At 40.4% G+C, this 11,675-nt stretch overlaps 1 pseudogene; it reads left to right on the top strand.

Annotated features, from left to right (window-relative positions):
• The first annotated feature begins 706 nt into the window (after positions 1–706).
• On the top strand, positions 707–6,358 carry LOC136541687 (G-type lectin S-receptor-like serine/threonine-protein kinase RKS1; annotated as a pseudogene).
• Positions 6,359–11,675: the final 5,317 nt, after the last annotated feature.

Here is an 11,675-nt window from a genome sequence, read left to right as displayed (position 1 = left end):
TGGAGGTTCACGCGCTAATACGCATCACACGTCTAACCCGCAACTGGGTGCCGCACAACCAACACAAGATGGGGATCCACAGGCTACGTGCAATCCACTAGAGTACCTTTTCACGATCACCCATGGGGAATAAGGTCAAGAACCCCTCACAGTCAACGGGAGATGGCCACGAACAATCACCAATTCGTGTTGATGCTCCTCCGCTGCTCCAAGTTGTCTAGGTGGCGGCAACCACCAAGATCAACAAGCAATCCCACAGTTCACACGATCACTAGTGCCACTAGATGCTCAAACACTAAGCAAATGCACTAGAATCTCTCCCAATCTCATAAAGATGATGAATCTACGGAGGAGATGAGTAGGAGGTGTTTGCTTTAGCTCACAAGGATGTATCACCGATGAAAATGTCTAAGAGAGTGAGTTAAAGCTAGCCAACATGTATTTATAGAGCCCCCTTGGCTCAAAGAGCCGTTGGGCTCACACAGACACGACCAGACTCACTGGCCAGACTCTGAGCCAGGGTCCGGTAGGCCGATGGCCGCCACATGTCAAGCACTGAACATCACCTGTCGATCCCCCAATGGCTACTTCACATTCGCGCGCTCAGTTAAGTTGGACCGGACACACCCCTAGATTGACCGGATGCATGATCCCTCAGAGTTCGGTTCGTGTCCAGAGAGGTCCAAAGACAATTTTATTTTCTAGATCTGGATCTTGTGGTTTCTGTAAATCGGGTGATTCATGGCTTCAAATCACTCGATTGTGTCTGGTTGGCGAAATCGAGCGATTTTTACCCGTCTCACTCGGGTGTCAGGACGCTATAAATCACCTGAGTTTGTAAAAGGTTAGAAACCAAGCAAAGGAAAATAATAAAAATTACAAACCTTAGGCGTAAGGAAATTAGCGACGACTGAATATGCTTGAAGCCTGCCAGCAGATGTTTGGTACTTCTATTCTTGATATATCACTGTACTCCGTATCTTTTTTTTTTCAGGAACAAAAACTAAGATTTGGATAATTGCAGTGAGTGTGCCCCTCGTACTTCTATTCTTGTGTATCTTTTTTGCCTTCACGTGGACTCGCTCAAGACATTCAGACAAGGGTAAGGAGTTTCTTTTTCCCTTAGTTTGCTCGCTAATCTTGAGATATTTCTTTGACAGAAAACTGAATCAGATGTATCCTAACTATTCATGAAGTGACACTTTAATTAGTTCAATGGTTTCTTCTAAGTTCAAAGGGATTATATTATTGCACCCTCGCTTTTAAAAAGCCAGCAAAACAGAGTACATAGGGAAAAAAGAGAAGCCCATTATTGACCTTAAAATCATTCATATTTGATTATTGTTCTGATTTTAACGGTGGTTTTGCTGACATGGAGCAGCGGGCGGGGCACTCCACCATGGTTGGTGAACCGTCCGTAGCGCTCGTACCTGAGGAACCAGGCTAGGAACGGCAAGCCAGGACCCGCTTTCACAGAGGTGGGCCCAGCCAGCATGCGCCTAGAACCATGCCCACGCTGACGTGTAGGGGTTAGAATCGGCCCCGATGGCCGATGGGGAGTAGCGGCCAACATCATCAGGTCGCTGCCACTACCATTGTCGCTAGTCGTGCCATCGTTCTAGACAACGGCCATGTGTTTTGAGTGGCGCTAGCTTCTCGCGCATGGAGACAGCGTGGTGGTGTCTAAGGATGAGCATTCAGCTCACCCAAAAATTTTGGGTTAGGTAATTCAAGTATTAAATATTGCTATCCGATGTTGTCGTGAAATTTGGGATACCCGATAATTCAGATTCGGGTTAAGGGTTTATCTGATATTACCCGAAAATTGACAAAAACAACAATTTTGATGGAATTCCATTATCATTTTAAAACAATAAACAACGGTCTTTCAAATCACTATCAATTAACAACAAATCAATTATCAAGCTAACATAGATCTACAATGAGCCATATCAAACAATACATTTACACTGCACCAAATCACTTCGTGTCTTCATATTAGAAATAGAAGGACAAAGATTTGAGATATTTTGGGTACCGAGAAACGTTACCCGAACTAAATTCGTGTTTTTATAGTTACTATCTGAAACTATGATCCGGTATTTTGGGTTTGGTACTTCGAGTCCGGGTTTGAATAGTTTAGGTTTAGGAATTGAGTATCGGGTGTTTGTCGGCCCCTAGTGGTGTCTACTGTTGATGAGAGGTGGGCAAGAAGTGACAGTATTGTAGCTCCATTCAGCACCAAGGATGCCTCCTTGTGCTCATGAGAAGCCATTGAGCAGCTCACCATGGATAGAGACAACGTGATTGGTGAAATCGAGAGCAGCGGCAATGATCTCTACCATGGGCTCTCGTGGTGACTGAGAGCTAAGGGGAGTGAGAGGTATGGGCGCCAGGTGGAAAAGGGTGAATATGGTAGAAACCCTAAAAATCTGTTGTTGATTATTAAAAAAAATATGTTTGTTGATATATATTAATTGCCCCTTATGTTTTATTTATAGGTATGTATGGCAGAGAATACAAGTTAAGTTGTACTAAGCCCAATCCTATTCCATCTCTACGATTCTATCTTTATCTCTAGAGTTTATTTTCATCTCTATATATCTCTAAACATATATATCTTTTTACTTCGAATACGCCACCTAGGATGGAGAGGTCCACGCCCACGACAAAGGTGGCTCTCCACGGTTAAAGAGAGAAGGGGAATAGAGAGAGTTTAAGAGAGAGAGGGGGTGATACAGACGTCATGGAGAGGGGAAGAGAGAGGGTCTAATGAGTGGGCCCACTACCTACTTGACATCCACATTAGCAAAACCACTATATTGAAACCAACATAGAGGGTGTTCGGCTGGCTGGCTGGCCAGCCCACTCACAAAAGCACTGTTTTCAGACAGAACAGTATTTTTCTCTCACAACAATCAGCCGGAACAGTATTTTTCTCTCACAACAATCAGCCGGAACAGTATTTTGGCTTATTTTTCAGTCCTGCCGAACAGACTCATAATAGCCAAATATGAACACTTTTGATAGTTTATTAATGGCCAAAGATTTCTATTTTAGACATAAATAGCCAAAATCAAACTCCAACTATAGCTGAGTGTCTAAAAATGGACTTCTCCTATATAAAAATAGTCTGAATTTAGAGAGTGTCCGGTACACGTATTGGTCACTGCAAATTTGGGTCACTTGGGCTATTTCCATTGGATGTACAAGCTTATATCATGATGTGGTTCCATAAGCTCCATCAATAAGATTTTCATATGTGCTTCACTTTTTAAAAAAACTTATAGATACAATAAATAATGTAAGGTCAAATATAGGAAAGAAAGCGAACTTTTAACACACTATACCACAAATTTTCTCAAGTTTTTGCATTCGGACACGTTCCAAAACATGTTACATCTAAGAACTTTTTGAGAACTCACACAGTTTCAATTCCAAGTGGTATGGTGAGAATCTACCATGCTGAGAATGAAATTTCTCATAATTTGCATGTTCATAGACTTATGGTTGCAGTTCATTGCAATCTTAAGAACCAATATTAAGTTCATTAGGTTGGAGTTCAATGTGGACTGCTGTACAAATTAAGGATCTCCAAGATTTTTTTGTTTCTCAATCGCAATGTTTCTGAAATGTCATCATGCGTATGTTAGGAAACAAGAATTCACAATTGCAAGAAGATGCACCGCGTGACACATAGGGACCAGTCAGCATATGGAGGATGGAAGAGAGTTGCACTGAATTCTCAATGTTTGATTTCTCTCATATAGCAGATGCTACGAACAAGTTTTCAGATGGAAATAAACTCGGAGAGGGTGGTTTTGGTCGAGTCTACAAGGTAAAATACTTAACATATATGTCTTATATATTACTAAAAGAGCTCAAATATCTAGTAAAAATATGAAATCCATTAGATACACATTTAAAAGTATTTCACAGATCTAGTGTGATGTTCCCAATCACCATGTTATAGGGCATTGTCTTGTTTTTGCAATCTGTTTCTAGAACATAAACAAAACACATTTAGTTGGAGTCAAGACTACATAGTACAAAATGATGTGTATTTTGCGATGGACGTACATTGACTCTATGGTCTTTTTCTTTCTTTTAGGAAAGTTAGTTTGTCATTCTTGTGGACACAAAATGTACCTTAAACAACAAAAGTATGCACTAACTTACAACATCATAAATATTCACAGTTAGTTCCAGTATAAAGTTTCTTTACTCTTGACTTTTTTTAGATAATGAAAAGAAATATCTGGCTTCATCCTCCAACAAGAGGAATCAAACAACCTTATTACACCTCAAAATCACAAAGAATTCAAAAGGAGAGTTTACAACAAGTATAACTCAAAACCCAATTGTGGAAATAAAAGGCCTTCCAAAAGACACAAAGAGTCTCATTGCTAAATGATTATCTTCTGAAATAGTTAGTTATTACTGATGATGAAAAAAATACTTGGTTCCTTCTAGTTATTAAATATTAAAATCAATAAGAATTTTGAATTGTTTAGGGACAACTACCAAACGGACTCGAGATAGCAGTGAAAAGACTAAACCCACATTCAGGACAAGGTTTAACTGAGTTCAAGACTGAGATTCAGCTTATTGCGAAGCTTCAACACATGAATTTAGTGAGACTCTTGGGATGCTGCATTCAAGGAGAAGAGAAGATATTGATATATGAATACATGTCAAATAGAAGTTTGGACTTCTTTATCTTTGGTACGTTATACAAAGTTCTCTTATATACAATATAATAACTCATGTTCACCATGCTTTGCAGTTTGCTGCACCTCTATTGTATTTATATGCCATTTGCCATGTATACACAGATACAACAAGAAGATCATTATTAAACTGGAACAAGAGGCGTCATATAATTGAAGGGATAGCTCAAGGACTGTTGTACCTCCACAAGCACTCACGCCTTCGGGTCATACACAGAGACCTAAAAGCGAGCAATATTCTCTTAGACGATAATATGAGCCCTAAGATTTCTGATTTTGGCCTTGCTCGAATATTTGGATCAAATGAAACTCATGCAAATACAAGTAGAGTTGTGGGGACCTAGTAAGATCATAGCCTAGCTATAGTACTAATCATAACATCTAAATGAACAATTGTTTTGTCAATTAGAAATTTGATTTAGTTTATTTGTTCTGTGTAGTGGTTATATGGCTCCTGAGTATGCATCGGAGGGCCTATTCTCAGTCAAATCTGACGTCTTCAGTTTTGGAGTGCTGCTCTTGGAAATAATTAATGGTAAACGAAACATTGGGTTTCATGAAACAGGAAATTTTTCAAATCTTCTTGGATATGTGAGTAACACTGACCTTTCCTTTTCAAGGACATGTGAGTAAAATTTACCGAAAGGAAAAGTACTACAATAGTTGTGTAACTTATCCTCTAATAATACTTTGTTTTGTTTCATGACTAATTACTTCAATTTACTAATCTTATTTTAGACATAAATTTCACTACATTGAGGTTACCGGTATTTGAACCTGCTGCTAATTCTCTATAACTAGTAATGTTATTTGTAAGGATATTATATTTACTTCACTTAACAAATACTCCTTCCAGTTCCATAGTTCTAATCATTTTGGACAAGATTGCGATCAAACCTTTTAAACTTTAACTATAAATTATTTTTGAAGTACTTAGTTTGAAGAGACTAAGACAGTATGTATATATTAGTCTTAAAAAGTACTTCATTAAAATTTTATATTTGCTATTTTTTTATGTGTGTATAATAAACAAAGTTATATTCCCTCTCAAAAGAAACAAAGTTATATTTTAGAGACCGCAACGCTGTCCAAAACGACAAGAATCATGGAACACAAGGGATTTCTGTAGCACTAATTCATTTTGAGTATGTTTTCCACTGCATTAGTTCATTATCACTTATGACTACCACATTTTCAGGCATGGATTCTATGGAAAGAGGAAAAGTGGAATGAAGTTATTGACCCGTGTCTAGATACTAGTCATCAAAACATGGAGGTAAGGAGATTAATCAACATCGCACTGATGTGCGTGCAAGACAACGCTGTAGATCGACCAAACATGACAGATATTATCTCTCTTCTTATGAACGAGAGCACAAGCTTGCCCGATCCAAAACAGCCAGCTTACTTCAATATAAGGACAGTGAACAAAGAAGAATGTGTGATTGATTTAGAGAAATTAAACAGCATAAATGATGTTACCAGCTCACCCCCAAATGGTAGATAGATGGACCGTATGCTTGACTGTACTCTATTTTGTAAGGCTACGTTTTAAACTTGATTCCTGATGGTAACAAATTGTTTTGTGATGGTGGGTTGGATTCCTTTTGATTTCAAGCTGTTTGATATTTATCTTACTAACTCCATGCTATTTTTCAATAAGTAGAGTGGTTATACAAAATGATCCACACCATGTTGTGATTAAGCCATCAACAAAGTGTCCACCTAGTTAGGCCTCTAGATATTCTGAAAAGCGCTTATAAAACTTGGATTTTGGTGTAGGTTTGATTATTGCTAGTTCTGGATATTAAGAGTTTGTAATACTCTTCAAGAACATAAAGTCAGTAATGCCCTCAACTATTTTGGGTGCCGTGTGTTACCATTTGGTGCTAAAACAGAAAATGCATAACTATTATTTTTAATTATTTTTAAGTAAAAAATACATCATTCATACAAACTTGAATTTGTGTCCATACAAGCATCAATTAATAAATTTATATAAAGATACATCTCATATAAACTTGATGGTCACCGCCACCAATAATAAGCTATATATAGTAGTGCAATGTGATGCAAGCTTACAATTTGTTCATATAAGCTAGATAAGCTCATTGCACAATTCACCTAGACTATAAATCTGGGGAACCCTCTGGATCCTGGTCCATCAAGTGCATAGTTGTTTTAATTAGGATTAGAGTAATTAGACAGATTAGAGACATAAATCTATAATTTTGTATAGTTTGGGATCTAAACGAGAATCATGTAATAGTTTATGAATCACATATGTAATTTTCTTATATTTTTGCAAGAATCATTCAGTCAATTCTTTCAGAAAGAAACAATTAGTCTAAGGGGTTGCTTGGCAAAGCTCTACCAGCTCTAGATTCACGAAAAACAGATCTTGATTCACTTTTTTTAGTCAAACGCTCTAGGATCCAACAGCTCCACGGTGGATCTGATCTACAAACATGGTGGATCTGCCCTAGATTCACCAAATTGGTGGACCACCTCTAAGGGGTGCTCCAGAAAATCCAAATTTGGTAGAGTTGGAGAAAATTAACCACCGCTATCACTAGTTACAAAAAAATAACGATTCATTTTGTTCAATTTTGCGTCTTCCTCACCATCGCGAGCATATGCGCCCCCCTCTCGCATCCTCGCGCCCCGCCGTCGCAAGGGCCAGCGTAGTCATGAGCGCCACCTCGGCCCGGCTGTCTGAAAGGTCTTAAATGGCTAGAGGGAGGTGAATAGCCTAATAAAATTTTTACAAATCACTAGAATAAATGGTTAGATGACAATAAGGCTATAATTGCAAACTTGCACTAGCTCTAGTGATTGTGTTGCAAGCCACCTACCCAATGTTATTGATTATGATCTCTAAGTGTCAAACAATGGCTAGGTCACTACTTTACACCTAGTGAGAAAGCTAGCAAGATAATTACAACTAATTATGCTACACTACTCAACTAACTACAACTAGCTCTACACAAGAGTATGTGAAAGTAAATACAAGAGCTAGGGATAAGTAGGCAAGAGATCAATCAATGAAAACCAATGAAATCCATGGAGACAAGATGCCACAAAGATTTTTCTCCGAGGTTCACTTGCTTGCTAGCAAGCTAGTCCCCATTGTAGTGATTCACCCACTTGGAGGTTCACGCGCTAATACGCATCACACGTCTAACCCGCAACTGGGTGCCGCACAACCAACACAAGATGGGGATCCACAGGCTACGTGCAATCCACTAGAGTACCTTTTCACGATCACCCATGGGGAATAAGGTCAAGAACCCCTCACAGTCAACGGGAGATGGCCACGAACAATCACCAATTCGTGTTGATGCTCCTCCGCTGCTCCAAGTTGTCTAGGTGGCGGCAACCACCAAGATCAACAAGCAATCCCACAGTTCACACGATCACTAGTGCCACTAGATGCTCAAACACTAAGCAAATGCACTAGAATCTCTCCCAATCTCATAAAGATGATGAATCTACGGAGGAGATGAGTAGGAGGTGTTTGCTTTAGCTCACAAGGATGTATCACCGATGAAAATGTCTAAGAGAGTGAGTTAAAGCTAGCCAACATGTATTTATAGAGCCCCCTTGGCTCAAAGAGCCGTTGGGCTCACACAGACACGACCAGACTCACTGGCCAGACTCTGAGCCAGGGTCCGGTAGGCCGATGGCCGCCACATGTCAAGCACTGAACATCACCTGTCGATCCCCCAATGGCTACTTCACATTCGCGCGCTCAGTTAAGTTGGACCGGACACACCCCTAGATTGACCGGATGCATGATCCCTCAGAGTTCGGTTCGTGTCCAGAGAGGTCCAAAGACAATTTTCTTGACTAGACGCATCCGGTCAGGAGTGACCGGACACGCCCAGCGTTTGGGCATGCCACTGTTGCCTTCTTAGCCAAGGAATAGTGGTCGTGCCCCTATGCCAGTGTCCAATCGTCGTGATGCTTGTTGGGGCCCCTTAATTCTAGGGTCCACAGTACATACGTATTAGTCCCTAGATCAGTAGCTGATACGCACAACTCACAAGATTGATATAAAAAACCCCCTTACTTTTATTGCTAATGGGAAAAACATGTTACATGGTTCGGGTTTACATAGCTTGGGCCAATGGCCTTCTATCATATATCAGAGTTCTAAGACAATGATCCTATATCAACGTGGCTCCATTCCTATAGGCAACTTAGAGTGCGGACGTAACCCTAGACTTGTTCCTACAGCGTACTCCTATGTTCCGATCATCATATTCCTAGCGTAGCTCTCTCATACGGCTTCAACTTCAAGTGTACTCCAATTATCCTATTCTCACATAGCTCCAGAAGATCCATCCAGGTGGGTACTCCTGTAGCTATGCTCCTAAAAACATAGAATGGAGAGGGTTGAGTACATAAAGTACTCGGCAAGCCCTAAACTTTGGATGGAGGTGAGGTGGAAGAGGAGGGCTATATGTGGAGGTGGTTATGGTGGTTGAGGTGAAAGTAGTAGGGTGAAGTAGTTATAATTATAGGTTGGAACTTGGCAGAGTATTACCATTCTCACCAGTTCCCGTTATTTATTATAATTACCAATTTAGCAAAATACGTCTTACCATATTATCAAAGTTGTAGTAGTCTAATCATAGTATCCTATCCTAGCATTTGCCCATTCCAAGGATGTGGCTATTCGAATAGAATTAGTTAACTCTGCAGAGGTGTACAAATTTCCCCATACGATAGACACTGTCCGACACCATCATCATGGCTTAGATAGGTCTAACGAGATCCCATACCCGCTCAGAAGCTAACCAAGAGTTCTATATAATCTCTACTATGGCTTCTCAAGGGTTGGAAACACAAAACTGGGAAGATACCAAATCCCCCCAAACATGATGATACCAAATCATCACAAAGACAACATGGCTCGAGCACGGCCAAGAAAAAGAGTGGCTCGAACGTGGCCTAAAAACCTAAAGCTTAACGTGGAAGATCACATAACATCCACACCAACCGGACATGGAAGGAAACCTATCCCTTGTGTCGGCTCCTGATATTCCACTACCTACACCGGCCTCCTAGTAGACATTATATTTCTATCTAACATGGTGTGAGATCAAGCCTACCCATACATGTGGCTGTACGTAATAACTCACTAGGTGAGAGGGACTACGAACCGGTCCTTATGTGACCGAGACGAGTATCTCCCACAGGAATCCTCTTCAGGCATTCCTGCTAAGGCAATTTATCTCCGTAAATTACCCCCACTCGCCCCATGTCTGGGTTTATCAAGTTTTACCAATTTTAAGTTCTATAGTTATTATTATCAAGTTCATCTTACTCATATCATATCAAGGTAACCATTACCTTTTTTATAAATCAAATTCTCATAATCAATTTATAAGGGGTTTCAATTAATATAGGTTGGGTTTATTATTCATCGAAGATGGGAAGTGGATGGTTTATGGTGGAGGCTAGCAATATGTGATGGTGGTGGAAGGAAGGTGGTTAAGGAGGTGTCATGTAATATAGAGGGAGGGGTTAGGTGGGTGTTAGGACTTGCCTCCATTCGCTGACGATTATATCCTCATCCAATTTCCTATACCTTTTGCTCCTTTCTTTGGGACTCCACCGGGTTCTCTCACGTCTTCTATCCTACATGGTCTAGCATCGACAAACAAGAGAACACAAATATGGAAAATAACAAGCAAGACATGTAAAACAAGCATGGGCAAACAAACGATCCTAGACAGGTTGGTCCTATTGGGTGATGGGTTGCTAACTAGGGTTATCATTATTATGTCAATTTGAAGTAAGGTTTGGATAGAGGTATTCCATTCATAAGGTAGGCCTTCTATGAGTTAGGCTAAGGTGGGTGGTTGGTTTGATGGAAAACCAGACCACATTATTAGGGTTCACTATTATGTGAACTTGAAAGAGAAAGTCTGACCAAATCATCATAAATGACCTGGCCGACCTCTTTAGGTCCACCGGGGTTAGCCACACATATGCATGTGCATATGCGTGTGACTAAGGTTAATTAGGTGAGCTATGTTATGGTTAGGGTTAGTGGCATATGCGCCCATGATTAGGTGGAATTGAGTAACTAGGTTGTTAGGGTCAGTCGTACATAGATGTATACCCCGGGTATTGGGCATATCTATGTATGTATAGGTATCCTATTATTTTAGGTGATTGGGTACGGATATATTCGAGTATGTGTCATGGTGCATGCACATACGCGAATATATGGGGTTTACTACTACTACTATGGCTAAGGGCTACCGCTATAATTACTATTATCGCTACTCAATCTAATTATAAAAGGGAAAGCAATCAAACTAGAATTTAAATGGGCACAAAAAATTAGGGGTAGGGGTATGATTATGTAGGGTTTTATTTTAGAATAATTATGGTGCAATAATTATGGAATTCGGAATTAAAACGATGAAGTTATGAATCATTAATTTTTTTTTTGACTAAACGCGTATGGAATGGGACATGCAAATCATTTCTATAGTTTTATCTAAGGAAAATGAGTGGCAAACTATCTAGGTGTGATCTAGGGTGACTCTAGTTTATTTAGAATTTTTTTGGGAATTTTTCTATAATTAAAAAGCTTATCTTTCATATCCTGTGTACGTTTCCTGGGTACGCTTAGCAATTCACTGTGCCCCAGCGGCTGACGCGTGGGTCCCGTGTGGCGACGTGGCTTAGGCCGGGTGCGAGCGCATCTGCTCGTCCCCATCCTCATCCGGCGGTCAACGAACAGAACAGAAAGGAAGCAAGAAAGAGGAAGGGGGAAAGGAAAGAGGGGGCAGAGAGGTGAGCTAGAGAGAGCGTGGTTGGCGGCGAGCTCCAGCCAGGACGGCGGCGGCGCTACGCTGTGGCACGGTAGAGCAAGGCAGAGCAGAAATGGGGAAAGAGAGTGGGGCAGAGGGAGGGAGTGAGGAA

Source organism: Miscanthus floridulus, chromosome 3 (genome assembly GCF_019320115.1).
Source record: "Miscanthus floridulus cultivar M001 chromosome 3, ASM1932011v1, whole genome shotgun sequence".
NCBI classification, from domain to species: Eukaryota; Viridiplantae; Streptophyta; class Magnoliopsida; order Poales; family Poaceae; genus Miscanthus; species Miscanthus floridulus.
This window is presented reverse-complemented; position numbering and strand designations above follow the sequence as displayed.